Raw genomic sequence first — 5851 nt, 5'->3', positions numbered from 1 at the left:
CCCCCCCCCCACGACAGTTAACACTAAACGTGTATATGCAAATATATATATATATATATATACATATTACTGTTATCTCTGTTTAGTCAATCACCGGTTGTTGAGCGTTTTGTCTCTCGTGACATCCCGAGACTATTGGGAATAGCGGGGAAACAACAGCTCCCGTACTTCCGTTTGCGACCACCTCTGTCGACATATTCTGATACCACTCCTCTCTAAATCACAGCATCTTTTCCCTCACCAGTGAAACAGGGATTTCCCCTTGCTATGTCCTCTTACAACAAATTCTACAGATTCGTTGCAACGAAAACAACTTACCTTCCTAACTTCAATCGTTGTATTCACTCGATAGATACAAATGTTTAGTTACACGCATAATAATATACGATCGTGTTAACTAAAAGTTTATGTACGCACATACTTGTACACATCATTTGCATCAAGTTAAAAGATTAGAATTAAAGAAAAATAGAGTAGTGAATGTAATAAATAAACAATGGTTTCGTTAATTAACTTGCACTTTATTTTAGTTAAGAAAATATCTGAAAAACGAGAGTAAAAATGAAATGCAGAAAGAATAAGGAAATGATAGATAGAAAGAAAGAAAGAAGGGACAGAAAGAATGAAAGAGGGGAATACAAAGAATTAGAGCGAAGAGAAGATAGACAGAATGAATGAGAGGCAAAAATGTATGATAAAGAGAAAAAGACAGAGAGTGGGGAACTAAAAGTAAAAAAAAATGATACACAAAAAAGACAGAATGAGAGCTTAGACACAAAACATTTGCCACCGTTAGGCCGTGGTCGGCCGTCAAAGTAGGGAGCTGACTGAAAAATTCCTGTATCGAACGACGCTTGCGTGAAAAAATCTCGTCAGTTGAAACAGTGAATGGAGATTGTGACGTCAGAGGAGAGCATGGAAGTAAAAGAAAGTTTCCTGTTTTAGTGAAGAGGGTCTCCCCTACTTTTACTGCTTTCTTTCTTCAGTGGTCGGCCAACGAACAACTCGAATTGATCTTTTTCATTTATTGTTGGCCTTTTCTTTTCTCGCCGTTCTGCATTTTGCTGGTAATTGTAATTCTGATGGTTAGGGAGGGAGTCTGATTATTATTAGACAGTTCTGCTGATTGCAGGATGTACGTATGTGAATGTGTGTATTATATTGATATAGGCGCTTATATTTATGTATTTGTGTGTGTATATAATGTCAGTGTTTATATGTATATATTTATGTCTGTGTGCGCGCGCATAATTTGCGTGTAAGTATATGTGTACAAATGTGTATCTGTGTATATAATATGCGTGTAAGTGTACATGTAGTAACGTGTGTATGTATGTACATATGTATGTATATATATATATGTGTGTGTGTATATGCGTAGCCACACATTTCGTAAAAACATTCCGTTGGGGAATAGTAAACAACTCATAGTGGTGTTCTGTATATTCACTCATTTGTCGCCCTGTGGCAATAATAGAAACCGTTATTAAAGAAAGAAAATAATTAAACTAATAAAATAATCATTTATTATCATGGAGATTCAAATTCGTTGTATGTATCCTACCCATTGCTTCTGAACAAGAAGATAAAACCCCCAAATATATTTCGTGAATTTTGTTTCAGTTTTACTTTGTCTTTTTTCTTGTTATTTTTCTGTTGTTCATTGAGTGAGAGACGGAGTAAAGAAGTAGTCATGGATAACGGGATAGTAATAGGAAGGCGGTGTGGTGTGTGAATGAGAGAGAGAATAAAGTGAAGCAAAAACAGTGAAGAAGTCGGGAATAATAATAACAATAATAATAATAATCATAACAATAAATAGAAAGGCAATGAGCGTGTGTTTGTGTGTGTAAGCTTATGGAAAGAGAAAAAAGAAAAAGTGGCAGGTAAGAAATGTAGAGAGAGGAGGAAGCAGGCTGACAGAAAGTAACGGTGACACACAATTAGTTTAGACTCATGCACACATACACATACAAACACATACATTACAGCACCCCTGCATACATACACACAGACGCACACACATACACAGACACACGACGCACACGCATAGACGATTCTTACGCGCCCGCGCACGCACACTTATATACATATACACACCTACATCCACAGGCATATTCACACAGTAGCTCCAACGCATATAGACACATATACACAGTCACACATATACATATGCTGTTGAGACATACAACGGCTTTTGCACACACGCGCGCACTCACGCACGCGCGCACACACAAACACGTACACCCAAAGGCATATTTACACAGCAGTTCCTACATAGACACAATCGCTTTATATACACACACTTATATAGAATGTACAAGAGTCGCGGTGGTGTTGGTGGGGAGCGCCATGTTGGTCCAGTTCGGGTGGAATTATTGCATCCCAAGAAGGTAGGTGTGTTTATGTGGTAGCTGCGACGGAAAAAAAAATTTGATAAACAAAAAACAAAAAAATACCCAACCAAATCAGCAACTGTAACAACTGTGTGTTTATTGTAAAGAAAATATTATTACTTTCATTTATTACTTAATTCTTTATCTTCGTCATTTGATCTCCAAGGGGATATTATATGTATGAAAGCACAATAATAATAATGTTGAGATTAAAAAAAAATCATCTCCACATTTTTTACGACGAATCAGTTTCTCTCTCTCTCTCTCTTTGGATTTCTATTATTCTGTTCCTATATCTCTCTCTTCTCTCTGTTCTGTTCTTTATCTCATACTTTCGTCGTCTTCCATACTTTCTTCTCTTCCTTCTTTACCTTTCTTCACTCCTTCACCGTCTCCCCCCCAACAGAATCACGTCGCCGTCTCCGCCACCTTCTTCATCTTTTATTTCTCCCCCCGCTTCCGTTCCGCTGCCGCCACCACCACCACCACTATCACCGCAATCATTCTCAGCCGTTCAACAACAACGACGACAACTGCAACAATATTGCCTGACATCTTTGACGGAGGAAGCAAGCAAGGAGTTGGGTAGTGGCTGATGGGTGGATGGATAGTTGGGAATCTAGCTAGAACGAGTGAATGAGAGAGAGAGAAGCGAGAAGAGCCATGCTTGCCCTGCTTCGTCTTTACCGGCCAGCCAGCTTTACACCAGTCAGTAATAGTCCAAAACACAAGACACAACTGCACCTCTTTGCTCTTACCGGATGCTTTTTCGTTTTCTGTGTCTCTCTTTTTCTTCTCTTTTCCCCTGGGTACGTCGTTGACATGGTGTAACCATTTTACAGCCGACAGTCATCACTCACTAATTCATCGCCCACCAATTATCATTTCACTATTTTACTTACACATTTTCACTAATCATATATTTCTTTATCTCACTATCTCACCCACTTCCTATCTATCTATCTATCTATCTATCTATCTATTCGTTTACCTCTTTGTCATGTACTCAATCAGCCATCCTTCCTCTTACCTGTCTATGAATTAATCTAACTGCTTCTACCTGTCTATATATTAAAAATCTGTATGCTTATCTATTAATCTATTTATCTATCCATTAACATGTTCCTCTACCTATCTATGCCTATAAACGTACCCTTTTATCTATTGCACGCGTTGTTAGTGACTCATTGTCAAGCCGACACTCAACATACCTCGTGTGTTTACACACATACACGGTACAGTTACCTTCAAATGTTTCTAATGGGGCATAAATAGGTTCTTATATGAAAATACTAGCCACACACCCGTCACTCATTCCCTCTTCTGGCCATTCACTATATCAATTATACAATTAATCAAACGATCAATCAGTCAATCAATCAAGTGATTTGTTGGTATTTTGCTGGACAATAGTAATGGCACTCCGTCGGTTACAACGTCGAAGGTTCCAAGTTGATCCTATCAACAGAACAGCCGACTCGTGAAATTAACGTGCAAGCGTTTGAGCACTCCACAGACACGTGTACCCTTAACGTAGTTCTCGGGGGAGATACAATGTGCTACAAGGCTGGCCCTTTGAGATACAGGTACAACAGAAACAGGAAGAGAGACTGAGAGAAAGTTGTGGTGGAAGAATACAGCAGGGCCCGTCACCACCCCCTGCCAGAGGGACCTTCAGGTGTTTTCACTCAATAAACACTCACAGCGCCCGGTCTGGGTAGCGAAACCGCGAGTCTGCTGCCCTAACCACTGGGCCAGTGCACCTCCGCGCTGAACAGTACTCACCATCAGAATAGGCGCGATAAGTAGCTTAGGTTATGCATAGGTCGTTGGCAAGATCACATCAGTTATCTCTCACCTATCATCCCCATCATTGCTTTAATGTTCACTTTTCAATGCTTGCATGGGTCAGATGGAATTCATTGGTGGCGCGTTTTCTACAACTTGATGCCCTTCCTATCACCAACCCCCACCTATTTCCAAGCTAGGCAGTATTTTCCCCACAGCCAGATATGTCTTTATTGAATATGAATGACATTCATTTACAACAGTCACATGATGTCAAGGCAAAGAGACAAACATACACACTCTCACACACATACACATGCATGCAATGGGCTTCTTTTAGTTTCCATCTACTGAATCCACTCAATGCTTTTAGTTGACCTGCAGCAAGAGGAGAAAATACTTGTCCAGGTGCCATGTAGCAGGATTGAAACCAAGACCATATAGTTGGGAATCAAACTTCTGAACCACACAAAAATATAAATAGTTCCAAAAGTGTTTTGTGCTGTGAAGCAGAAAAATCCCTTACATTTCGGACAGTTGTCCTTTTTCAGTGAGAGAGAGAGAGAAAAGAAGGGTCTCATCACTGTTGGTATTATATTTTGTTGACAGGGTCATCACTAGTTTCCTTAGATTCTTCTGTTCCATGTGCTGTGTTGTTTAGCCCCCTCAGTCCTGATCAAACAGGTGTATAACCAAAGGTGTTTCAGTTACAACATCTATGACCATTCCACCATTGTTTGTTTTGATCAGTCAATGTTTTCTTCACTAAACTATTCAACATGTCCTGTTTATTTTAATTTTTTAAAAAGAGTAAGTTTCACTGAAATTTTTCTATCAGGTTGAAAAACTATGCCAAGATCTCCTCTTTGGCTCTTTAGATAGTTTGTATGCATGTATGTTATATGGCTATACCAAGAGAAAACCCTTAGGGAATCTTCGGGTTTCCCAATATCTAGTGTGAACTTTTTTAGTCCATCAGAATATTTCCTTTTGATTTTTAATTTCAGGTTTTCCAATTAGTCACATAATCCCCACCCACACACATACATTGAGTGAGTCATTTTTGGCATTTGGCAACAAAGAAAACTTGCCCACTCTATTTTCTAGTCGCACACTCTGTTATGAAGCGTGTAAAAGTTTTGTTGCACATCTGCAACCTGGTCACTGACACCATTCTAGTGGAATGATATCATTGTTTGCACAGGTAGTGTATGTATGCACAGAATACACACACACATACATACATACATATATATATATATATATATATATATATATACACACTTACACATACATATATATAGACATATATTATACATACACACATACGTGTGTATAAAATAGCCATCACAAATGGTGTTTGGAGCCAACCGTTTTCTGATACCTTACATGTTGATGTACTTTGGTTCTTAAGGAATCCTTATAACTCATTCATGTGTATATATTCTTTATTCTTCTACTTGTTTCAGTCATTTGACTGTGGCCATGCTGGAGCACTACCTTTAAAAGTCGAACAAATCAACCCTAGGATTTATTCTTTGTAAGCCTAGTACTTATTCTGTCGGTTTCTTTTGCTGAACTGCTAAGTTACGGGGGGTGTAAACACACTAACATCGGTGGTGGGGACAAACACAGACTTACAAATACATACATACATACATATATAT

General features: G+C 38.8%; 1 protein-coding gene across 14 annotated transcripts in view; it reads left to right on the top strand.

Annotated features, from left to right (window-relative positions):
• Positions 1-5851, top strand: part of LOC106869835 (serine/threonine-protein kinase tousled-like 2) — a 314313-nt gene that overhangs the window by 72019 nt on the left and 236443 nt on the right. For 3 of the 14 annotated variants that reach the window (XM_052970855.1, XM_052970849.1, XM_052970851.1), the window contains exon 1: positions 1956-2393. The exons of 10 other annotated variants lie outside the window; for them this stretch is intronic. The gene's annotated coding sequence lies outside the window, so the exon portion shown is untranslated. Of the gene's footprint in view, positions 1-1954; positions 2394-5851 lie in introns of those variants that run through there. One more of the 14 variants, XM_052970845.1, reaches the window with a different exon arrangement.

The sequence above is a fragment of the Octopus bimaculoides genome, chromosome 9, assembly GCF_001194135.2.
Source record: "Octopus bimaculoides isolate UCB-OBI-ISO-001 chromosome 9, ASM119413v2, whole genome shotgun sequence".
Classification (NCBI taxonomy): domain Eukaryota; kingdom Metazoa; phylum Mollusca; class Cephalopoda; order Octopoda; family Octopodidae; genus Octopus; species Octopus bimaculoides.
Note: the sequence above shows the minus strand (reverse complement) of the source record. Positions and strands in the feature narration are given on the sequence as shown.